At 41.9% G+C, this 27,167-nt stretch overlaps 1 protein-coding gene across 1 annotated transcript in view; it reads left to right on the top strand.

Moving 5' to 3' along the window:
• The first annotated feature begins 6,075 nt into the window (after positions 1–6,075).
• The window catches only part of LOC126458322 (uncharacterized), a 354,753-nt gene continuing 333,661 nt past the window's right edge, over positions 6,076–27,167 (top strand). The window contains exon 1 of the mRNA XM_050095276.1: positions 6,076–6,363. The gene's annotated coding sequence lies outside the window, so the exon portion shown is untranslated. The remainder of the gene's footprint in view (positions 6,364–27,167) is intronic.

Genomic DNA, 27,167 nt, shown 5'->3' with positions numbered 1-27,167 from the left:
TGTGTGGTGTTGTCATTGTGTGTGTTTGTTGAGTGTGTTTGTAAGTTTTCATCTTGTGAGTTCTTTTGTATTGTGGAAATGTTGTGTTTGTTTTTTATTTGTGTTTTTATTTTTTGATTGAGCCTGTGTACCACATGTGTGTCATACCCGTTGTTCCTAGCTATTTGTATGATCGTGTTCATTTCTTGTTCATAGTTTCTCTTACTGAGTGGGATTCTGTTTAATCTATGTAACATGTGTCTTAGTGCTGCAAATTTCTGGCTTTGGGGGTGGTTGGATGTGGAATGTATTATTGTGTCCGTGGCTGTTGGTTTTCTAAAGATGTTAAATGTATGTTTTCCATTTTCTTTTTTAATTGTAATGTCAAGAAAATTTATTTGATTTTCTTTTTCTTTTTCAAGTGTGAATTTTATGTTCTTATGAGCTTTGTTTATTTCTGAATGGAGTTCATCTATTTTTTCACTTGGCTCGTCTATCAAACAAATAATGTCATCCACGTATCTGTACCAATATATGATTTTGAAACTTTCATTTGTGGTTATCTTATCAAATATCTGATTTTCAAGGTGACTGATGAAAATGTTTGCTAGTGTTCCTGATATTGGGGATCCCATGGGCAGTCCATCAGTTTGTAGATAATATTCTTCCTCAAACTGAAAGTAGTTTTGTTCAGTTGTCAGTCTGAGCATATCTGTTATTTCTTTTATTGCGTCTGTGGTGAGGTTGCTGTGGGATGAGAAATTTTGTTCTATGATTTCTATTGTTTCTGTGATAGGGATGGAGGTATACATATTTTCTATATCGAATGAAATCAGTGATGCTGTGTGTGGTACCTGTATGTTCTGTACATTTTCTATTAGGTTTCCTGTGTTTATCAGTGTTCTGTTGTTTTCTACTTTATAGTGTTTTGTAACAAACTTTTGGAGGTGTTTGGCTATGCGGTATGTTGGGGCTTTCTTGAAGTTGATAACAGGTCTCATTGGCATTCCGTCTTTATGTATTTTTGGTTGACTGCGGAGTGTTGGTGCTTGAGGGTTTTTCTGCGTTAAGTAGTATTTTTGTTTGTCTGTGAGTGTGTGTTCAATGTTTTTCAGTGTTCGTTTCACATTTGCCTGGAATCGTGTAGTAGGATCTGACTTCAGTTTTTGTATTGCGTTGGTGTTTATGTATTCCTTGGTTTTTGTGATGTATTGCTCTTTATCCATGAGTACTGTTACATTTCCCTTGTCTGCTCTTGTTATTAATACGTTGTTGTTTGTTAACTTTTGTTTTAACCTTTTCATAGTAGCTGCTTCTGTTTGGTTGTTCTTATTGTGTGTCTGCTGTGTTTGTTTTATTATGCCTTTTATTTCTTCTTTTACTAGTTCTCTTGTCAGTCCTATGTTTATTTCACAATTATTTTGTTGTTCTTCACGTGTAAGGATGTGTTCGGTTTCTACTATGAGATTTTCTATGTATTGATTGTTCACCTTGCTATTGGTGCAGTGTTTCAAACCTTTTTCCAAGAGCATTTTTTCGTTTTCGTGTAGTTCTGTCTCTGTTAGGTTAACTAAACGTGGATGGAATGAGTGTTGGTGTTCATGTGGTTTCACATTTAAAATGTAAATGTATTTTTGCGTCTTTTTTACTGTTAGTTTCATTATCTTGTGTTTATGTTTGTTTTGTAAATGTTTCATTGCTATGTATGTGTTGTGCTCAGTTTTTTCTACTAGTGCCATGAAAACTGCGGCGTTTCCTACGTTTTTTGCCAATTCTAGATGAGTCTCATAGAGCATCATGTTTAGGTGCTGTTTTTTCGAGTAGAGCATCTTAATTTCATGTAGTAACCAATATCGTTCTGCAAATGATTTCGACTTTTGTGCCACTGTAGAACTGTTTTTAACCTTTACATTAATGTAGCTTGGAATTAAATCGTTCTTTTTGCATGTTCTGTTGAATTTTATATGCTGTATCGTCTTATGGAGTCTCAGATGTATTTTCTTGAACCTGTTGTACACGTTGACAGGGAATGCTTGACATAGCTGTATTGACATCTTCAATTTTTTGGTCCTGTCCTCCTCAGTTGCGCGTAATACTACGGTATGTTGATGATTTTCACTTATGGACCGTCTGACAGCAACTGAATGAAACACAATGTTAGTGCCATACGCGTTTCGCCTTTATTTTCTGCAAGGCATCATCAGTGGCCTGTAATATGTACATATGTTAGCTATTTTATTTACATTTTTGTCACTGTGCCTATAGGTTATAAACAGTTCTGGTGGTTGGTATTTCCTATTAAGTAGTAATGTTTTGAACTGTACTTACAGGTTGCGTAGACAGTTTCTTACATATTACGCTCCTGTTGCATTTTTGGTCTTGTTCTTCTTCCTATGAGCGCCAATTTGCTGTTTTTTCTGCATTCCGCAGCACTATGCACTGAACGCATTTTTTAATGCAATGTTTTGGTTTCTGTTGCCGACTGTCAAATGTTTTTGCCAGAGATCGAATATTACTGCCAAACTTATGAGTGTAACTATCGAAGTATCTGTGGTCTGTTCGTTGTTCGTGTATGCATTTGTGTGTGTGTGTGTGTGTTTTTGGTGTCATATTAATTTAATTTAATTTTTTTGTACTTAATTATTTATTTTTGTTTATGTCCTGTGTATGTGTGTGTGTGTTTTGGTGTGATTATATATATATATATGTATATATAATTTTTTTTTTTTTTTTTTTTTTTGGGGGGGGGGGGGGTTCGGCTGTGTGCGTGTGTGTGTGTGTGTGTGTATTTTGGTGTCATATACTTTTCTTTTATGTTATCATTTCCTTTATTAATTGTAGTAAGGAGCCTGTGCTGATGTGTGTTTGTTCATTTATCACATGTTTGTTTTCTGCTATGGCTTTCTGGATGTGGAAGTTTTCTTGCATTTGTATAAGATGTTTGTCATGGTTGCTTATTCTCATTATTTTCATTTCTTGTTCCATGTTTGTAGGATGATGGTTGTAGTGTTTTAAATGCTCTGCAAATGTGGAATGGTTTGTTTCATACTTCCAACATCTGATATGTTCTTTGTATCTTGTTTCAAAATTCCTGCATGTCATGCCTATGTATACTGCATCACAACTTTGACATTCAAGTTTATATATTCCTGATTGTTGGAATTTGTCCCTCTTGGTAGCTGGCTGGCTTAGGTGTGATTGAAGGGTTTGCCCAGGCTTATATGCTATTTTGAAGCCCTGTCTCTTTAGGATGTTTGCAACTCTGTGTGTTAGTTTATGTGTGTAGGTCATGGTGTACCATCTGGTTCTTTTCTGTGTGGTGTTGTCATTGTGTGTGTTTGTTGAGTGTGTTTGTAAGTTTTCATCTTGTGAGTTCTTTTGTATTGTGGAAATGTTGTGTTTGTTTTTTATTTGTGTTTTTATTTTTTGATTGAGCCTGTGTACCACATGTGTGTCATACCCGTTGTTCCTAGCTATTTGTATGATCGTGTTCATTTCTTGTTCATAGTTTCTCTTACTGAGTGGGATTCTGTTTAATCTATGTAACATGTGTCTTAGTGCTGCAAATTTCTGGCTTTGGGGGTGGTTGGATGTGGAATGTATTATTGTGTCCGTGGCTGTTGGTTTTCTAAAGATGTTAAATGTATGTTTTCCATTTTCTTTTTTAATTGTAATGTCAAGAAAATTTATTTGATTTTCTTTTTCTTTTTCAAGTGTGAATTTTATGTTCTTATGAGCTTTGTTTATTTCTGAATGGAGTTCATCTATTTTTTCACTTGGCTCGTCTATCAAACAAATAATGTCATCCACGTATCTGTACCAATATATGATTTTGAAACTTTCATTTGTGGTTATCTTATCAAATATCTGATTTTCAAGGTGACTGATGAAAATGTTTGCTAGTGTTCCTGATATTGGGGATCCCATGGGCAGTCCATCAGTTTGTCATAGGACTGACAAGAGAACTAGTAAAAGAAGAAATAAAAGGCATAATAAAACAAACACAGCAGACACACAATAAAAACAACCAAACAGAAGCAGCTACTATGAAAAGGTTAAAACAAAAGTTAACAAACAACAACGTATTAATAACAAGAGCAGACAAGGGAAATGTAACAGTACTCATGGATAAAGAGCAATACATCACAAAAACCAAGGAATACATAAACACCAACGCAATACAAAAACTGAAGTCAGATCCTACTACACGATTCCAGGCAAATGTGAAACGAACACTGAAAAACATTGAACACACACTCACAGACAAACAAAAATACTACTTAACGCAGAAAAACCCTCAAGCACCAACACTCCGCAGTCAACCAAAAATACATAAAGACGGAATGCCAATGAGACCTGTTATCAACTTCAAGAAAGCCCCAACATACCGCATAGCCAAACACCTCCAAAAGTTTGTTACAAAACACTATAAAGTAGAAAACAACAGAACACTGATAAACACAGGAAACCTAATAGAAAATGTACAGAACATACAGGTACCACACACAGCATCACTGATTTCATTCGATATAGAAAATATGTATACCTCCATCCCTATCACAGAAACAATAGAAATCATAGAACAAAATTTCTCATCCCACAGCAACCTCACCACAGACGCAATAAAAGAAATAACAGATATGCTCAGACTGACAACTGAACAAAACTACTTTCAGTTTGAGGAAGAATATTATCTACAAACTGATGGACTGCCCATGGGATCCCCAATATCAGGAACACTAGCAAACATTTTCATCAGTCACCTTGAAAATCAGATATTTGATAAGATAACCACAAATGAAAGTTTCAAAATCATATATTGGTACAGATACGTGGATGACATTATTTGTTTGATAGACGAGCCAAGTGAAAAAATAGATGAACTCCATTCAGAAATAAACAAAGCTCATAAGAACATAAAATTCACACTTGAAAAAGAAAAAGAAAATCAAATAAATTTTCTTGACATTACAATTAAAAAAGAAAATGGAAAACATACATTTAACATCTTTAGAAAACCAACAGCCACGGACACAATAATACATTCCACATCCAACCACCCCCAAAGCCAGAAATTTGCAGCACTAAGACACATGTTACATAGATTAAACAGAATCCCACTCAGTAAGAGAAACTATGAACAAGAAATGAACACGATCATACAAATAGCTAGGAACAACGGGTATGACACACATGTGGTACACAGGCTCAATCAAAAAATAAAAACACAAATAAAAAACAAACACAACATTTCCACAATACAAAAGAACTCACAAGATGAAAACTTACAAACACACTCAACAAACACACACAATGACAACACCACACAGAAAAGAACCAGATGGTACACCATGACCTACACACATAAACTAACACACAGAGTTGCAAACATCCTAAAGAGACAGGGCTTCAAAATAGCATATAAGCCTGGGCAAACCCTTCAATCACACCTAAGAGGGACAAATTCCAACAATCAGGAATATATAAACTTGAATGTCAAAGTTGTGATGCAGTATACATAGGCATGACATGCAGGAATTTTGAAACAAGATACAAAGAACATATCAGATGTTGGAAGTATGAAACAAACCATTCCACATTTGCAGAGCATTTAAAACACTACAACCATCATCCTACAAACATGGAACAAGAAATGAAAATAATGAGAATAAGCAACCATGACAAACATTTTATACAAATGCAAGAAAACTTCCACATCCAGAAAGCCATAGCAGAAAACAAACATGTGATAAATGAACAAACACACATCAGCACAGGCTCCTTACTACAATTAATAAAGGAAATGATAACATAAAAGAAAAGTATATGACACCAAAATACACACACACACACACACACACGCACACAGCCGAACCCCCCCCCCCCCCCAAAAAAAAAAAAAAAAAAAAAATAAAAATAAAATAAAGTTATATATATATATATATATATATATATATATATATATATATATATATATATATATATATAATCACACCAAAACACACACACACATACACAGGACATAAACAAAAATAAATAATTAAGTACAAAAAAATTAAATTAAATTAATATGACACCAAAAACACACACACACACACACACACACACACACACACACACATACACACACACAAATGCATACACGAACAACGAACAGACCACAGATACTTCGATAGTTACACTCATAAGTTTGGCAGTAATATTCGATCTCTGGCAAAAACATTTGACAGTCGGCAACAGAAACCAAAACATTGCATTAAAAAATGCGTTCAGTGCATAGTGCTGCGGAATGCAGAAAAAACAGCAAATTGGCGCTCATAGGAAGAAGAACAAGACCAAAAATGCAACAGGAGCGTAATATGTAAGAAACTGTCTACGCAACCTGTAAGTACAGTTCAAAACATTACTACTTAATAGGAAATACCAACCACCAGAACTGTTTATAACCTATAGGCACAGTGACAAAAATGTAAATAAAATAGCTAACATATGTACATATTACAGGCCACTGATGATGCCTTGCAGAAAATAAAGGCGAAACGCGTATGGCACTAACATTGTGTTTCATTCAGTTGCTGTCAGACGGTCCATAAGTGAAAATCATCAACATACCGTAGTATTACGCGCAACTGAGGAGGACAGGACCAAAAAATTGAAGATGTCATCAGTCCCTAAGCTTACACACTAATTAACCTAAATTATCCTAAGGACAAACACACACACCCATGCCCGAGGGAGGACTCGAACCTCCGCCGGGACCAGCCGCACAGTCCGTGACCGCAGCGCCTTAGATCTCATTTTTATTGTGCGATGTTTGGTTCGATTATTCTGTGCAATTATTTGCGCGAAGATATCGATCCATTTGTGTGAGCCACGATGATTGAATTGCATCCTTATTTGGATTTTCACTGTTTTGTTGAGACGTTCCACGATACTCGCTTTCAGGTGGCTGAACGTCGAGTAGTGATGTGTTCCATACGCTCCATCACATTCTTGAAACAGATATTGTAAAATTCACTGCCATTGTCTGTTTGAGGTTGTCGGGGCTTCGATTCATCCCCGTCTGCAGTAATACATCAAACAAATGCGCGACTTCCTTCCCTGTTTTCGCTTTCACGGGTAATGCCCAGGCATATTTGGAATAAGTATCAATGACCATTAAAATATATTTGAATCGGTTATTCACACCTGAATATTCCCTCATGTCGACAAGATTCATCCGCCACAGGTCGTCCAAACCTTTAATCATAACATATCTTCGAGGGTATGTTTTGCGTGCTGGTTTGTGCAGTTCTCGAACTACAGTCTCCATACTTACTCTCTAAGCTCAGAAATTATTGAAACAACTTCATTCAAATTATTACCAGCGGCAGCTGATGCCATGAGAAGTTGTAGCCGGTCTATCAGCTCATTGGGGCCATCATAATTATATACTGCAGGAGTCGATTGCTCACTCTTTTATGCTGAATGTCAATACCATCACCACTGCTATTTCTTTCACCATCCAAAATAGTTTTATAATAGATCTGTATTTCACATTGCTGTGCTATTCAGCATTGTTATGCAGATCAGTTAAAAGCAATATTTCATGATACATTTCCAGATCTTTAGCTGATTAATTTACAGTTTTTGTGGGTCTTAGGAAAATTAGGTTCAGTAGGCCGGGTGTTCTTTGAAACTGTTTATCGCCGATCTGTATTGGTATTTTTTTTTTTTTTTTTTCATTTAAAGTTATAGGCTGTGCGCCCAACATGTATGGTTTCTCACCACTGACACCGAACATTTCGTCTATCGTCTATCCTAGCCTCGCTGTGCCGGTTAATGAAATCGGCAATAGCGTCATGTCGTCATAGCGGAATTTCGCTGAGAGTTCATCGAGAGATTCAGTAACTGGTTTAAAGGTTTCTCACAATGTCTGCTCCCGCTTCAAATGCCCTAACCTCAGCAACCGTAACTTCTCGCGAACGACCTTTCCTTGCCTCGATGACTTTATGCTTAGTCGACATCTCGGTGTATATTAATCGGACTTCTGTGCAGCGTGAGGTTTTATATATCCGCTCTTCTTCTTCTGCTGCTCCCCCTTCATGGTAGCAGCTATTTTCCCTTCAGTTAAGTTTCCTATTTTCTTTTCAATTCCGTTAACCCATTCGTACAATGTCCCGTTCTCAATGACAGGTATCCCCCCCTTCAGTTAAGTCATTTACTTTCTTCTCAATTGCATAAACCCAATCATTCAGTGTATTGTTCAGTCTCAGAAGAGTCTGGCAATACGCCTCTTGTTCCTTGCGTACGACTCCAACTTTATGTTCGAAAGTTTGAATTTTCGATTCTGTGTACACCCATCCTATCAAACTGAGCTCCCGGCATGCGTTTGAATTTATCCATGGTGATGCGTGTACTGATGTACACCTTGTAACGTGTGCGTGGGGCACACAATACTCATTAAAGCCTGTACTATGGTAAGTGAGCGGGGTTCACCTTATGAGACAGGATTTTCGTATAGATATTGACCACATGTACCTGAATGGTGGAAAATCGGACTTACACCCACTCTGTAATAACAATAATCCGTCAAGTAAGTTCAAAACGCAATTACACGTCAGTAAGTACCAAAAGCAACACTGAAGATGCTACCAATTTAATAATAATACGGTTGCCAGCCTAACTAGGCATTAACTGAGTTTCTTCCCTGTACAAGTTTGTGTATATTCATGCAAAACAACATGTAGTAACACTGCATAATATAGTAAAATTTTAGAAACAGAAAATCTATTGAACTGATAGTTTCACGTTCTGTACTGACCATGAATATATAACACTACACTATAATGTATACTACAAAGCTTCGTACTGTCTATTGATCTGATTAAAATCAGGCATAGGTTACCCTAGAAATAGCACTTTCAAGCCACACACAAAATGTCAATTTTGATAAAGATAAAACACTGAAAAATTTTGACTTATATATTGACTTTAACTTTTGCTGGTCAAACCAATGTGGAACACTTCAGAATTCAAATGAATAAAAAGGGGGGAAGGACCCTGAAACTGTTATGATCACTATATTAAAAAAATTGATTACTGAAATTATCATGCGTTCAAGATTTCCAGTATATGAGTTACAACTCTTTTTATCTTATTTACTTCTCATTTAAATACTTTTATATCTGTCTTGAAATAATTAAACTTCATTACTATATCAATATTAAAGTTATCTTTCAACTTTGTTAGACCTTCGTTATTCATTTACTGGTTCGTTAATAAAACAGCTCTTTAAACACCATTCTAACATTACTAGGTCTGCAAGTAACTATTATTAACACAAAATTTAATTTTTCATTTCGGGACACTCGGATTGCACAACATTTGGAAAGGACCGTGTCTAGGTTAGTTGTGAGGATAATTAAATGAGGGAAAAGTTCTGGTAAAATTTAGGTTATTATTGAACAGTTCACTCTATAGTCGATACGAATACAGTACTAAAAGTTTCAACCTGCTTGTATCGATGCGGCGGTTGGTGAGCGGCGAGATGGCGAGGCACAGAGCACACATACAACCACAGCTATGGCTCTTGACGTATCGGCACTTTAATTCTTCTTAGTGTCGCATTACTTTTCCATTTAGTGCCTATGGAATTTTGCCATGATGTGTGGGATTTGGAATGGCATTCCCGAGGCTTAATGAAACTACGTCTTCCAGGAGAGCCTCCTCGCTCCAGAAGGTGTTGCTCAGACCAATGCCAAACTCCAACTACTACTGCTGAGCCTGTTGTGCCGTGCAGTGCCCTTGTGCATTTTCCCGCGCTCGCCTGCCATCCACCTTTTACCGCTCCCTGACAGGCCGGGTATTCACCCAAGGTTTTGCATTCTACATATCCTAACACATTGCCTACGTATGGACCAGACGCACAATTACAATTTTAAACATCTTACAACAGTTTCAACATTTGTTACATTTCAATTCTATTACACTATTGCTTGACATTTGACATAAACATTAATATTCACATTGAAAATTGTTTACAGTTTTCTTAACACAATGGCATGAAACAAAATAGAAATGAAATCAGAACATCAATTACACTAATTTATCGAAAAATCAGATGGAAAAAAAACCTGTTTATATATATATATATATATATATATATATATATATATATATATATATATATATATATAAAAACAAAGATGAGGTGACTTACCGAACAAAAGCGCTGGCAGGTCGATAGACACACAAACATACACACAAAATTCAAACTTTCACAACAAACTGTTGCCTCATCAGGAAAGAGGGAAGGAGAGGGGAAGACGAAAGGAGGTGGGTTTTAAGGGAGAGGGTAAGGAGTCATTCCAATCCCGGGAGCGGAAAGACTTACCTTAGGGGGAAAAAAGGACAGGTATACACTCGCACACACGCACATATCCATCCACACATACAGACACAAGCAGACATATTTAAATATGTCTGCTTGTGTCTGTATGTGTGGATGGATATGTGCGTGTGTGCGAGTGTATACCTATATTTAAATATGTCTGCTTGTGTCTGTATGTGTGGATGGATATGTGCGTGTGTGCGAGTGTATACCTGTCCTTTTTTCCCCCTAAGGTAAGTCTTTCCGCTCCCGGGATTGGAATGACTCCTTACCCTCTCCCTTAAAACCCACCTCCTTTCGTCTTCCCCTCACCTTCCCTCTTTCCTGATGAGGCAACAGTTTGTTGCGAAAGCTTGAATTTTGTGTGTATGTTTGTGTTTGTTTGTGTGTCTATCGACCTGCCAGCGCTTTTGTTCGGTAAGTCACCTCATCTTTGTTTTTATATATAATTTTTCCCACGTGGAATGTTTCCTTCCATTATATATATATATATATATATATATATATATATATGAACTCCTGGAAATTCTGCCTATACCTGCCATCATTCAGTTTCCTTGTTTTATCAATAACGAAAAACCCATACTGTGATTGATTCCAGCAGTCTGCACATACCTTTACATAAACATTGAACGACTTGTCGGATCCTACATGAGCCTGGTAAATGCGCAGATTGTCCCGTTTGAATGCTATAATTAGGTTTACATTATTCCTCACCAGCTGTTTTGGGATTCTTGAATATGTCTGACTCAGATGAAATACATCAACAGCCATATGGCGACCGAAACAGAAATATCGCCTAATTTGATCTTGATTTTCCACAGCAACATCGTCAGATATGAACACTGTGTTTGGTTTTACTTTTTCCAGTGGAGGGATATCACTGCTCTCACTGAACGTCGTGTATGTCACACCACCTACACCCTGCAGAATCTCCTGTAATAGTTGGTATTTGGGCTGAAACAGTGTTTATGAAAATGCACATACATGCTCAAAGCGGACTCCATCCGGATGTGTTAGCAACGGCATGAGAACATTTGTCTTACCGCAATTGGATGGACCTACAATTATTGCACAATGTTGTCGGTAAGGAGTGCGCCATTCTTCTTCGTCCGGTCTTCTCGCGCACCGTCACTGCTCCAGTAGCTTACAACGAAGTCTTGATGCTTCATCCACCCTGCCATGATACCTACTACATCAGGTACTAGCGTGCAATGGGTCTTTATAGAAAATAATGAACACTAAGCCCTTTCTATGATACCGACATTTTCAGGTGCTGGCGTGCAATGGGTTTTTACGGATAATTTTGTTAAATGACATAGTTTTCTGCTGTTGCATGTTTCCAGTGAAAATACTGGGGCAATAGCTTTAGTACTTGCAATATAATAAGAGATAAGAAGTAAAAAACACTTACATGATTATATACATTTTTTAGTCAGTAATCATACACAGGATGCACTACATCAACTGGTTCTTTCTTTATCTTAACGCCAGGGCAGAATATAGAAAATAAAGCCTTCTTCTAAGCACAGAATTCAGCATGTGTTTCTCTCAAACTTATTGGCAGTACATTAGTTTTCGTCCGCACCATACTGACCCAGTGTTCGAAGTCGTCTACATGCACACTGTTCATACTTAGATAATCTGCAATGTCTCTATACACAGCTTTAACACAGGGTAGCCATCTGTTTGGTCTTTCCAACATTATGGGCAGCACAACCTGTAGATCGAAAAAGTTTTTAAGGATGGGGTGATGTACATAAATGGATGTGTCACCTGATTTCACACAGAGTGCAGAGTCATTGTACACCATTATAATGGACAGAGTTAGAGCAGCACAGTAAATGTCCAGAGGAGGAAGGCTCGGATGATACTCGGCGGTCAACTGCTGCTTGATATACGCTTTTACACGACAGAGTTCATCCCACTCCACCTCGGTAAACCGCAGTTTAATACCTTTAGCTGCATTCTCGATCTCTATCACAATATGCCACTCTCTGTCTGTGATTGCTTCTACACCAATATGTAAACATTTCGAACCACTAGCGGTTAAATTATACGGTGAAGAGAAGAGTAGTGGTGCACAGGGCTTAACTGGTATCTCCTAATACACTACATCCTCACTTTGTCCATGCAATATCACTGGAATATTCTGTGATGGCACTTATGATGGAGGTCAGTACCGACCTGCGTTATGCTGATTAGGACCCCCGGTGCACTTCAGCAAGTCAGGGGTTGGCTGGGTGTCTTCAGCCGACAATAACAGCTGACTGTCCTTCTCCATCAAGCTGACCTGGTGCGTGACAGAATCCCAGGATCCTGCCGCTGCATGACGTCGTATCCGCTGATGAGCAAAGAAGAAAAATCGTTACAAGCGCTGATAGAAGCACAAAGACCCTCACACGGCAGTAAACACAGACATTAAGCAGGGAATACTTATGCTTCCGCGGCCTCTTCCTGTTCTGTTGCTGCTGTGGCTGGGCGGCACTGGACGATCTCGACTGGGGCTTGCCTGATCTCATCTTTTACTTTCCCCTCTTTGGGGAAGTGTGAGGGGGAGTTTGTAGCCTTTCGGCTTTTACTCCCCTGTGTACATGTGTGTGTGATTTTTCTGTAGTTTTTTGGTGCCTGTGATATGTGATGATTGTTCTGTCTGTGTCTGGTACTTGCCTGAGGTAGGCGAGATGAATTGGTGTTATATTAGGAGGGAACGGGATTAAGGGAATGGGTATTGGGATTTTCTCTTCGACTTAATCGTCGAAGATCGTCATGGGGCGCTTGTGCTTGTCGCGGGACATGTCATACCGACCTAGGGGGTGGATGAGGGCGTTTCCTGATCTGGAAGAACCTTCATAGAAGGCCCTTGCCAGATCTTGGAAATGCTCTTTCAGGAGTGGGATTTCAGCTGCGGCGTGCAGATCATCTATGGGGAATCCAAGGGGTAAATGCAATGCCCTCCTGAGGGTGTGGTTCTGTAGCCTCTGGAGTTTGTCCAGGTGCTGCTTCGCCGCATATCCCCAGATGGGGCACGCATATTCCATGACTCAGGGCCTGGTACACGTTTACTGCTACTGGGCAGGGAAGGGAGCTGATTGAGTTCAGGATTGGATATAGGATGGACATTCTGGCACAGACCTTCCTGTGGACCTCGTCTATGTGGGGTTTCCACGTAAGATGAGAGTCCAAGGTTACACCAAGGTACCTGGCGATTCTGCGCCAGGGGAGTTGGGTTCTGTTTAGGTGACGATGGAGGGGGGGACGTTGAGGAGGTTCGCGTCTTCTGAGCCTGCGGGTAATCAGCATAGCCTGTGTCTTTTCAGAGTTGATGGTGATACGGCATTGACGGGCCCAAGTTTCTGTGTCATCTAAAACACTTTGTAGCCTACGGATGACCAGGTCCTTGTTCGCATTTCTCGTGTAGAAGGCTGTGTCGTCTGCGTACTGTGCGGTGTTCACCTGGGGGCCATTGGAGTGTCCACATTGTACAGATTGTACAAAACGGGCCCCAGGACCGATCCATGTGGCACCCCAGCACGAATACGCCTTTTGGTGGAGGTGGCAGTTTCTACTTTGACGGAGAAAGTCCTATTCGTGAGATAGCTTTTGATCAGCTTATCTATTCTCCCGGGGAACCCTTGCGTGTACAGCTTGTAGAGTAGCCCTCTATGGCCTATGCCATACTGAGTCAAATGCTTTGGCTACGTCTAGTAGCACTATCCCGCAGTAGCCTCTGTGGTTGAAGCATTCTGTGGCTGTTTCAACCACTCAGTGACCTGTTGTGGGGCAGAGTGGTTCTGCCGGAACCCAAATTGGAAATCCGGCAGAAGTTGCTCTCTGGAAATATGTTCCTGTATGGGTCTTAGCAGGAGGCGCTCATAGATCTTGTTGAGAGTTGGCAAGAGGCTAATTGGCCTGTAGTGCTGCGGGAATAGAGGGTCTTTCCCTGGTTTGTGTATCGCATGTTTCCAGCAAGCTGGGAACTCGCGGGTTCGAGTAATCTCGTTGAGGACGTTTGCGACTGGCGCTTCATTCTGAGTTACTGACTGACTGCAACTCAGGCTGCAGAGCTGCTGGGCCCACCTTATATCCTCGTTGTGATCGGATGCAGCGTTCCTATTGGCTACTGCCAATTTTAAGCGCCACTGGTCGTATAAGTGTGTTAGGGGAGTGCAATTGAGCTTTCTTTCCAGGAGGACCAAGGTTCGAGTCCCAGAAAGGGTTCCGCCATTTTTAATTTCCCGCCAATTCCCGGGTGGGGGGTGGGGTGGGGTGGGTACGTCAGCACTGCCCTGCACAATGAAATTCCCACCAAAATTCGAAATTTCCACCAAAATTCGAAATTACCGCCAATAGGGTGGGTTGGGGGTGGGGGAGGGTAGGGAGAGGGCAGGGAGCTGGGACCCGTGTGAAGGCTGAGAAAAACACATGATGTCATACGGTGAGCGTGGTGGGGACTGGGGGTGGGCGTGGTTGGGGGAATCAATTGATCAATTTAATTAATTTGTATATCAATTTGATATCAAAACTGTCCCGAGAACCCCATCTCCCTATTACTTATCACATAGCCCACACTGATACATTTTGATGACCCAGCATTGAAATCTGCAGCAATTTGCGGAAGGGTTGCACTTCTGTGACGTTGAATGATTCTCCTCAGTCGTCGTCGGTCCCGTTCTTGCAGGATCTTTTTACGGCCGCAATGATGTCGGAGATTTGCTGTTTTACCGGATTCCTGGTATTTATGGTATAGTCGAGAAATGGTTACACGGGAAAATCCCCATTTCATCGTTACCTCGCAGATGCTGTGCTCTGACACTAAATGAGTGCTAAAGTTGCTAACGTATTTCCAGGATTAGCTGTCTTGATACTTCACTTATTTATATATAATTTTGATGTACTTCATCTGAAAGTTAGTAACTGAGTATATGTTTACATATGAACAGTGATAACGAAGTTTGAAATTACGGGTATTTGTAATTAGCTCGGCTTACACCAATTACACCAATGGCTTCTAATAAACCAAATGAGTGTAATGGATAATAAAGTCAAGTTGACTGAGCCCTGAGCTAGTCTCTGAGATTTCTGATACTGTTCACATGCCATAAAAATAACACTACTTAAGAAATTGGCAATTTTTTTATTTTGGTGGGGGGGGGGGGGGAGGAGGAGATCTCGTCCTATCACTGAGTGCCCTAGCATGCGGCACGCCTAATACAATCAAATTTTCGAATATCAAAAGTTAGAACAGAAAGATTTACATTCTGTCGCAAATGAAATATGGAATCAAATGCGTCGGTTGTTAATTGCAAAAGAATCACACTTGGTATTTGTCGATTACAGCGCCCTCTACCACGAATGGAAAACAATGGTCTGAGTAAACCGTACGTATTTTTGGGGGGTAGAATCAGAATGTAAAGTAAAAATAGGGAGTTCCCATTTGAAAATACTAAGTTGAACCCATCTACACAGGAAGGGCCGCCAGGAGTGGCCAGTTGTATCACAGACAGATGTCCTCTTTAACTAATACCAACTTTTCATCAAGAACATTTGTTTCTTACGATGCGTCGTTTTCGAGATATTTAGTTGTCTCAGGCTAAAACAAACGCCCATTACAGCTGTTGCGGCGTTTGGACCGCGTCTTAGCTGGAACAGGAACACTAAGACGACCGCCGTAATTCATGTCCCCTTTTGTTATGTACAGAAAGAAGCAGGGTGCGACGGCGCAGCTCATCCAATTTGCAATGAACGCGGCTTCATTTCTCGCTAACGAGTGCGCTTGTATGCGATCCTGTAATCTCCGGCACACCGGGGCGTGTGTTTGCACGGTCTGTTTCTGGTGCGCGGAATCTGCACCGTCAGCCTCGCTAAGAACCAAACTGGCGCTTTTGACGGTCGCTGTCTGCCCCTTCAGATGCTGCCCAACTGCACAGCTGCATTCAATGATTGTGTCTGCTCGTCGTTCCAAGCAGGCTAAGTCCACAGAAATTTGTCTGTTGTCTTCTCAGGAAACAGATACACTCCTGGAAATTGAAATAAGAACACCGTGAATTCATTGTCCCAGGAAGGGGAAACTTTATTGACACATTCCTGGGGTCAGATGCATCACATGATCACACTGACAGAACCACAGGCACATAGACACAGGCAACAGAGCATGCACAATGTCGGCATTAGTACAGTGTATATCCACCTTTCGCAGCAATGCAGGCTGCTATTCTCCCATGGAGACGATCGTAGAGATGCTGTGGAACGGCTTGCCATGCCATTTCCACCTGGCGCCTCAGTTGGACCAGCGTTCGTGCTGGACGTGCAGACCGCGTGAGACGACGCTTCATCCAGTCCCAAACATGCTCAATGGGGGATAGATCCGGAGATCTTGCTGGCCAGGGTAGTTGACTTACACCTTCTAGAGCACGTTGGGTGGCACGGGATACATGCGGACGTGCATTGTCCTGTTGGAACAGCAAGTTCCCTTGCCGGTCTAGGAATGGTAGAACGATGGGTTCGATGACGGTTTGGATGTACCGTGCACTATTCAGTGTCCCCTCGACGATCACCAGTGGTGTACGGCCAGTGTAGGAGATCGCTCCCCACACCATGATGCCGGGTGTTGGCCTTGTGTGCCTCGGTCGTATGCAGTCCTGATTGTGGCGCTCACCTGCACGGCGCCAAACACGCATACGACCATCATTGGCACCAAGGCAGAAGCGACTCTCATCGCTGAAGACGACACGTCTCCAATCGTCCCTCCATTCACGCCTGTCGCGACACCACTGGAGGCGGGCTGCACGATGTTGGGGCGTGAGCGGAAGACGGCCTAACGGTGTGCGGGACCGTAGCCCAGCTTCATGGAGACGTTTGCGAATGGTCCTCGCCGATACCCCAGGAGCAACAGTGTCCCTAATTTGCTGGGAAGTGGCGGTGCGGTCCCCTACGGCACTGCGTAGGATCCTACGGTCTTGGCGTGCATCCGTGCGTCACTGCGGTCCGGTCCCAGGTCGACGGGCATGTGCACCTTCCGCCGACCACTGGCGACAACATCGATGTACTGTGGAGACCTCACGCCCCACGTGTTGAGCAATTCGGCGGTACGTCCACCTGGCCTCCCGCATGCCCACTATACGCCCTCGCTCAAAGTCCGTCAACTGCACATACGGTTCACGTCCACGCTGTCGCGGCATGCTACCAGTGTTAAAGACTGCGATGGAGCTCCGTATGCCACGGCAAACTGGCTGACACTGACGGCGGCGGTGCACAAATGCTGCGCAGCTAGCGCCATTCGACGGCCAACACCGCGGTTCCTGGTGTGTCCGCTGTGCCGTGCGTGTGATAATTGCTTGTACAGCCCTCTCGCAGTGTCTGGAGCAAGTATGGTGGGTCTGACACACCGGTTTCAATGTGTTCTTTTTTCCATTTCCAGGAGTGTATTAATGCATAGTACACTATGTAATCAAATACAGGGTGAAAAGTATTTAAACCGACAAACTCTGGAAGGTTGTACGGGACATCAAAACAAATATTTTTCCCTAATGTCATTTTTTCCTATGAGGAGTATTTAAAGCGGTAGAGGAAGATTTCTCTGACGGCAAATTAATTAAACCAACAAACACTTTTCCATTTTTTTGTGACCAAGAGACAACACATTAACACAACCCAATTTCAATTACAGTAGATTTTCAAAAATGCATCTATTGACACGTAAACAAAGGTCACACCGTCGGATCATGTTCTGTCTGACGCGGGCAAAAACCCCAGGAGTATCCTGAATTGTTCCTGCTGCTGCTACTATCCGGGCAACCAGATCCTCTTCTGATGCAACAGGAGTTGCGTAAACAAGGTCGTTCATCTTTCCCAACACAAAGAAGTCCAGAGGGGACATATCTGGGGATCGAGCAGGCCGTGGTAGAGGACCACCTCTGCCAATTCACGTTTCTGGGAACCGTCAGTCCGGGAATCGACGCACAGGACGAATGAAATGTGCCGGCGCCCTGTCATGTTGGAACCACATGCGTTTTCTTGTAGGGAGCTTGACGTCTTCCAGCAGTTCCGGCAATGCTCTGGCGAGAAAATTGTAATAGTGCCTGCCATTTAATGGCCTAGGTAGCAGATACGGCCCAATTAAACAGTCCCCAACAAGACCGACCCACACATTAACGAAGAACCGCACTTGATGAGCGCTAGTAACTGAAACATGCGAATTGTGCATGTTGAAGACATTATCACGCCCGAACGTTGGTTCATCGGTAAACAACACAGAGGATGGAAATGTAGGATGCATTTCACACTGTTCCAGGTACCACTGCGAAAACTGTGCTCTGAGTGGATAATCAACTGGTTCCAGGTTGTGGACACGTTGTAAGTGAAATGGACGTAACAACTGCTCTCGAAGAACTGTTCTTACATTCGTCTGATTCGTCCTCATGTTACGTGCAATTGCACCAGTGCTGATTGAAGGATCCCGCTCCACATGCAGCAAGACAGCTACATCTATTTGCAGCGTTCTTACCGTGCGACGGCGCCCCTGTGCAGGTAATCTGATAAATGACCCGGTCTCATGCAGACGCTGGTAGACAGCAGCAAAGGTCGTATGATGCGGGATACGGCGATTAGGATATTGTTGTTGATAAACCCGCTGTGCAGCTCGTCCATTGTGGTGCGCTACGTAGTACGCACCAACCATATCAGTGTACTCACTCCAGGTGTATCGCTCCATTAGTAAACAGAGACACTGCACTACTACACTGGTGGACAGCAGTTGCCTACAACTGAAGAGCGTAATACGGCCTCCACCGGTTTAAGTAATCCTCATAGGAAAAAATGACACTAGGGAAAAAATATTTGTATTGATGTCCCCAACAACCTCCCAGAGTTTGTCGGTTTAAATACTTTTCACCCTGTATATCAGGACACCCATACGTAATGCGAAACTGACAGCTAGATGTCTTGAGAGGCGGACCCCTAGTATAAAAGTAGGCGGGGAATTTTTTGTCGTCAGTAGAGCAGCAGTAACAGCAGAATGAGTTGGTCGGGAAAGCTCAGTGACTTCGAACGTGGACTAGTCACTGGATGTCACCCGAGTAACAAATCCACCAGGGGCATTTCAAACCTTCTAAAGCTGCCCAAGTCTACTGTTGGTTATGTGGTTGTGAAGGGGAAACTTGAAGGAACAACTACCGCTAAGCAAGGACCAGGAAGAACGTATATACTGACGGACAGGGATCGTCAAGCATTGCGGTGGGTAGTTGTAAAAATCGCATGAAATAAGCGGAAGGAATCATTGGTGACTTCCAGGAGTCCAGCTAGCACAATGACTCTGTGCAGTGAGTTAAAACAATTGAGTGCAGTGGTGAGCAGCTGCTTGTTAGCTAAACATTCCAGTAGGCGGTATTAAGCGGCGCTTATAGTGGTGCAAAGGGCAACGCCATTGGACAGTGGATGACTGAAAATGAGTGATTTGCTATTATGAAGCTCGCGATACCCTGCGGCAATCCGATGGGAAGGTTTGGGTTGGCCAATGCGTGGTCAACGTTACCTGCCATTATGCGTAGTGCCAACAGTGAAGCAAGCAGGTAGTGATGTTACGATCTGGGACAGTTTTTCGTGATCTGTGTGTGGTCCCCTTATTGCGCGTAAGAAAACGCTAAATGCGAAGAGATATGAACACATTATATAGCATTACTTAGGTCCCATTATTGCGCCTGAGAAAACGCTAAATGCGGAAAGATTTTGCAGCATTGTGTACCAGAATTTGGTTGCAATAATTACATGTCTGCTGTTTGAAACTAATGAACAATATTTTATTCAAAATAAATCTCCATTGCTATTTATACATTTCTCCAATCTCTCCGGACACGCTATGAATGCCACGCCAAAAAAAGAGTTATTCTTCTGAAGCGAACCAGTCGGCGAACCATTTTCGTACATTTTCATACGGATTGAAGTGTTGTTCAGCGAGAGAGTGTCCCAGTGATGCAAATACATGATGATCGGACGGAGCCAAGTCTGGAGAGTAAGCCGCATGCCCTAGTATTTCCCAAATGAACGCCTCGATCGTTTCCCTGTATGTGATGGGGCGTTATCATGGAGCAATATGACTTTGTGTTGCCTTTTTCCATATTCCGGTAGTTTTTCACGTAATGCTCGACTCAAAAACGATCATTCGCTGTTGGTAGCGATCAGTTTTAACGGTTTCAACAGGTTTTAGCAGCTCTTAATAAATGACACCCTCCTGATCCCACCAAACACAGAGTATTGTCTTCTTTCCAAAGCGATTTGCATGTCGACGGTCTGCCTGGATTCACCCATGATTTAAGACGCTTAGGAGTCTCAAAATGTATCCATTTTTCATCACCTGTCACTATTCGATGGAGAAACGACTTTCTTTTGTATCTGGCGAGCAGCATTTCACGATTGGTTTTCGGTTTGCCTGCTATCTTTCATTCATTTCATGCGGAACCCACTTTCCCCACTTTCTGTACCTTTACCATAGCTTTTAACCGCAGAGGAACGGCTATCTACGTCACATTCAGTTGTTTCGCGAGTTCCTGTTGAGTTTGAGTATCATCTCGCAACCAATAAGGCATACAATTCGTTGTCTTCAAACTTTTTTCGTTGGTTTCCCGCTCTCGTCGTTTCTCACTTCAAAATCACCACTTTTGGATATTTGAACCACTCGATACATTGCGTTTTCCGAAGAGCATGTTCACCGAAAGCTTCGAAAAGCATTCGATGGGATTATGCAGCAGTTTTCTTCAAATGATAACGGGAAACCAATGCTGGCCGCAAATCGTAGTTCGTAGGCACAAAACTAGGCATGTTTACGGGTTTGAAACAGATACCGATGTATGGAACTTGGGTTACTGCGTGTCGACATTCGCCGTCAGCCGTTATAGAAAGCAGACGACGCTGCAGACGCGGTCTCAGGGGCCTTACACTGTGGCTAGTACCATCTATAGGGAAATTCCGGTTTCATACTTCTACACGTGGTACTGCATACAATAGAGGAATAGTCGGAGACGATGATTGTTTGTATCGAATGTCAATGGACCCTGTCATAAAGCAGCATCTGTGAGGCAATAATTCATGGACAATAACATTCCTGAAATGGATTAGCTTCCCAAGGTCCCGACTCGAAGGCAGTGGCATACTTTTATCGTGTTCTAGAATGCCACTTCACTCCAGACCCCAGAGTCTAACACAACCTTCTCTTGGTTTGGCTCTTATGGAAAACTGGGATGCCATTTCGCCCCAGACGAACAGACACCTGGTTGGAAGTGTCCCCAGTGAAGTTCGATCAGATAGTATAGGTGTAAAACGGAGCATAGCGCTGTAGCTAGAGTGATGCTAACTGAAATGCGTTTGGTTGTTAAGGGAGCAAAGCTTGAAGCCTTTAGCTCCTACGATAGCAGAGAGAACTGTCACAAAACTCGAAGAAATGCTGGTCATACGTAAAGGCTGTTACTGACACAAAGCAAAAATACTGAACTTGGGTTTCAAATATTGTTCAAATGTGTGTGGGTTCCTAAGGGACCAAACTGCTTAGGTCATCGGTTCCTAGACTTACACAATACTTAAAGTACACTATTGGCCATTAAAATTGCTACACCACGAAGATGACGTGCTACAGACGCGAAATTTAACCGACAGGAAGAAGATGGTGTGATATGCAAATGATTAGCTTTTCAGAGCAGTCACACCAGGTTGGCGCCGGTGGCGACACCTACAACGTGCTGACATGAGGGAAGTTTCCAACCGATTTCTCATACACAAACAGCGGTTGACCGGCGTTGCCTGGTGAAACGTTGTTGTGATGCCTCGTGTAAGGAGGAGAAATGCGCACCATCACGTTTCAGACTTTGATAAAGGTCGGATTGTAGCCTATCGCGATTACGGTTTATCGTATCGCGACATTGCTGCTCGCGTTGGTCGAGATCCAATGACTGTTAGCAGAATATGGATTCGGTGGTTTGAGGAGGGTAATACGGAACGCCGTGCTGGGTCCCAACGGCCTCGTATCACTAGCAGTCGAGATGACAGGCATCTTATCCGCATGGCTGTAACGGATCGCGCAACCATGTCTCGATCCCTGATTCAACAGATGGGGACGTTTGACAGACAACAACCATCTGCACTAAGGGTGCGATGACGTTTGCAGCAGCATGGACTATCAGCTCGGAGACCATGGCTGCGGTTACTCTTGACGCTGCATCACAGTCAGGAGCGTCTGCGATGGTGTACTCAACGACGAACCTGGGTGCACGAATGGCAAAACGACCTTTTTTCGGATGAATCCAGGTTCTGTTTACAGCATCATGATGGTCGCATCCGTGTTTGGCGACATCGCGGTGAACGCACATTGGAAGCGTGTATTCGTCATCGCCATACTGGCGTATCACCCGGCGTGATGGTATGGGTTGCCATTGGTTACACGACTCGGTCACCTCTTGCTCGCATTGACGGCACTTTGAACAGTGGACGATACATTTCAAATGTGCTACGACCCGTGACTCTACTTCTTCGAATTTTGCACAGTGTGTCTTACTTAAATGCAAATATCACAATGACTGTGGACATTAACGTATTTATGGGCATGTCATCATGAAGCTGACATATAAGGCTATAAGTAACGCAAAAATAATTTTTTTTTACTCAATAGTTTCCGTAAAATTGTTTGAGAAAGACTGAGGGCGTGTGTCTCCATTCTGTCAGCGCAGCGCGTCGCTAACCGACCGAGAACAAGCAAACAATGTCGGCCTCCCCTTCTGAACAAACGAATGGACCCGACCAGCCCTTCGGACGAAAATTGTCACTGCGCACTGGCCACTGTATCCCACACGGACTCCAGCTTGGATGGAAATTCATTGACAAATGTAGAAGTAACTTCAGGTGTACCCCATGGAAGTGTTTTGGAACCCTTGCTGTTCATGTAGTATATTAATGACCTTGCAGACAATATTATGGAAGTTGCTTTGGGACCATCGTTGTCCATGTTATATATTAATGACTTTGGAGACAATATTACAAGTAACGTCAGAATTTTCGCAGATGATACAGTTAGTTATCTCTAGTGAAGTACTGTCTGAAAAAGCAGTTAGATCTTGATAAGATTTCAAAATGATGTAAACACTGGCAGCCTGCTTTAAATGTTCAGAAGTAAAAATTTTGCGTTTCACAAAACGTAAGAACATAGTATAATGACCACACTATCGACGAACACGAATGGAATCGGTCAATCGATACAAATACCTGCGTATGAAAATTGAACAAACCCAAGTTCTGGCGTTGGTAAAGCTAGATTTCAGTTCATTAGTAGTTTGCTGAGGAAATGCAGTCTGCAAAAGAGTTTTCTTACAAAAGACTCATGCGACCGATCCTACAATACTGCTCAAATGTGTGATATTCATATAAAATAGACCTGTAGGAGGTACTGAACCTATACAGAGAAGGACAGACCTAATGGTCCTTTTAATCACTTAATTGAAACTCCACATTTGCACATAGATTACAAACAAGAGAAGAAAGTAATCCAACGCAGCAACTTCTGTATTGGTTTATAAAAAAGATGACGGAACTCTAAGACACAGAGTTTATTGGAGACCGATTCATATTGATAGGTATTTACAAGCTACCAGCTGCCATCCACCTGTTTAACGCACAGGAGTCTTAAGGACCTTGGTCAAAAGAGCGTATTCTCTCTCGGATGCTGGGAATTTGCCATAAGAGCTGCAACATTGTAAGGATGTGTTTAATCATAACGGGTATACGGATATAGACGGATCCGACGTGTTTTTGAGTCTGGACCACTACCTAAACCAGCTGAAGACATTTCTGTGGTGTTCCGTCCATATGCTGGGAACGTGTCTGCCAATACAGGTAGAGTTTTGAAGAAACATGAAATCATCTACATCTACATGGATACTCTGCAAATCACATTTAAGTGCCTAGCAGAGGGTTCATCGAACCACCTTCACAATTCTCAATTATTCCAATCTCGTATAGCGCCCGGAAAGAATGAACACCTATGTAAGTCGGTGTCAACAAAATATTTTCGCATTCGGAGGAGAAAATTGGTGATTGGAATTTCGTGAGAAGGTTCCTTCGCAACGAAAAACACCTTTCTTTTAATGATGTCCAGCCCAAATCCTGTACCATTTCTGTGACACTCTCTCCCATATTTCGCGATAATACGATACGTGCTGCCTTTCTTTGAACTTTTTCAATGTACTCCGTCAGTCCTACCTGGTAAGGATCCCACACCGCCCAGCAGTATTCTAAAAGAGGACGGACAAGCGTAGTGTAGGCAGTCTCCTTAGTTGGTATATTTCATTTTCTAAGTGTCCTGCCAATAAAACGCAGTCTTTGGTTAGCCTTCCCCACATCATTTTCTACGTGTTTCTCCCAACTTAAGTTGTTTGTAATTGTAATACCGAGGTATTAGTTGAATTTATCGTGTAACCGAAGTTTAGCGAGTTCCTTTTATCACTCATGTGGATGGCCTCACACTTTTCGTTACTTAGGGTCAACTGCCACTTTTCTCACCATTCAGATATCTTTTCTAAATCGTTTTGCAGTTTGTTTTGATCTTCTGATGACTTTATTAGTCGATAAACGACAGCGTCTGCAAACAACCAAAGACGGCTGCTCAGATTGTCTCCCAAATCGTTTATATAGATAGGGAACAGCAAAGGGCCTATGACACTACCTTGGGGAACGCCAGAAATCACTTCTGTTTTACTCGATGACTTTCCGTCAAACTACGAACTGTGACCTCTCTGACAGGAAATCACGAATCCAGTCACATAACTGAGACGATATTCCATAAGCACGCAATTTCACTACAAGCCGCTTATTTGGTACAGTGTCAAAAGCCTTCCGGAAATCCAGAAATACGGAATCGATCTGAAATCCCTTGTCAATAGCACTCAACACTTCATGCGAATAAAGAGCTAGTTGTGTTTCACAAGAATGATGTTTTCTAATCCCATGTTGACTGTGTGTCAACAAACCATTTCCTTCGAGGTAATTCATAATGTTCGAACACAATATATGTTCCAAAATCCTGCTGAAATCGATGTTAACGATATGGGCCTGTAATTTAGTGGATTACTCCTACTACCTTTCTTGAATATTGGTGTGCCCTGTGCAACTTTTCAGTCTTTGGGTGCGGATCTTTCGTCGAGCGAACGGTTGTATATGATTGTTGAGCATAGTGCTAATGCATCAGCATACTCTGAAAGGAACCTAATTGGTATACAGTCTGGACCAGAAGACTTGCTTTTATTAAGTGATTTAAGTTGCTTCACTACTCCGAGGATATTTACTTCTACCTTACTCATGTTGGCAGCTGTTCTCGATTCGAATTCTGGAATATTTACTTCGTCTTCTTTTGTGAAGGCATTTCGGAAGGCTGTGTTTAGTAACTCTGCTTTGGCAGCATTGTATTCGATAATATCTCCATTGCAATCCGCAGAGAAGGCAATGATTGTTTCTTGCCGCTAACATACTTCACATACGACCAGAATCTCTTTGGTTTCGTTGTGGAAACTGTTATAAGCATCTCGCATTGAAGTCCGCTCTAAATTTCGAGCTTCTGTAAAAGATCGCCAATCTTGGGGATTTTTCGTCTATTAAATTTGGCATGTTTGTTTCGTTGTTTCTGCAACAGTGTTCTACCACGTTTTGTGTACCAAAGAGGATCAGCTCCGTCGTTTGTTAATTTATGTGGTATAAATCTATCAATTGCTGCCGATAGTATTTCTTTGAATCTAAGCCACATCTGGTCTACACTTATATTATTAATTTGGAATGAGTGGAGATTGTCTCTCAGGAAGGCGTCAAGTGAATTTTTATCTGCTTTTTTGAATAGGTATATTTTTCGCTTGTTTTTGGAGGATTTGGGGATTACAATATTCAATCTCACTACGACAACACTGTGTTCACTAATCCCTGAATCGGTTTTGATGCTCGTTATTAACTCAGGATTATTTGTTGCTAAGAGGTCAAGTGTGTTTTCACAACCGTTTACTATTCGCGTGGGCTCATGAACTAACGAAATAATTTTCAGAGAACGCGCTTAGCACAATTTCGGATTATATTTTATGGGTACCTCCGGAATTAAACATGTATTTTCGCATACATATCTAAGGTAAATTAAAGTCACCACCAACTATTATTGTATGAGTCGGATATGTGTTTGAAATCAAACTCAAGTTTTCTTTGAACCTTTCAGCAACTGTATCATCTGAATTGGGAGGTCGGTAAAAGGATCCAATTAGTATTTTATTCCGGTTGCCAACAATGACCTCTGTCCATACTAACTCACAGGAAGCATCTACTTCAATTTCGCGACAAATTAAACTATTTATGACAGTAACAAACACGCCACCGCCAACGTGTGTATTCCGTCCGCCAGCTGAGTCTAGAGCACTTCTTGGCTCTGTTAGGGAAGATTTGGGTTTGAGGAAGCCTGGCGTCTACAAAATACCACGTGAGTGCGGTAAAATATACATTGGCCAAGCTATTCGTACAGTCAATGACAGATGTGTTGAACATCAACGCCATACGCGATTATTACAGCCTGACAAATCTGCGCTGGGTGAGCACTGTCTTACAGAAGGACATAGAATGCTATGAGGCACAAGTGGTTGCAAACGCTTCGCGTTACTGGGAATGTTTCTTAAAAGAGTCTTTAGAAATCAAACTAACAGATTATAACATTAACCTTGATAATGGATACCCACTAATTAAAACTTGGAATCCTGTTTCATCAGATATGAAGAAACGACGGCATCTGAATCGGCCACCCATGAGTAATAAT

This window comes from Schistocerca serialis, chromosome 2, assembly GCF_023864345.2.
Source record: "Schistocerca serialis cubense isolate TAMUIC-IGC-003099 chromosome 2, iqSchSeri2.2, whole genome shotgun sequence".
Taxonomy (NCBI): domain Eukaryota; kingdom Metazoa; phylum Arthropoda; class Insecta; order Orthoptera; family Acrididae; genus Schistocerca; species Schistocerca serialis.
Note: the sequence above shows the minus strand (reverse complement) of the source record. Positions and strands in the feature narration are given on the sequence as shown.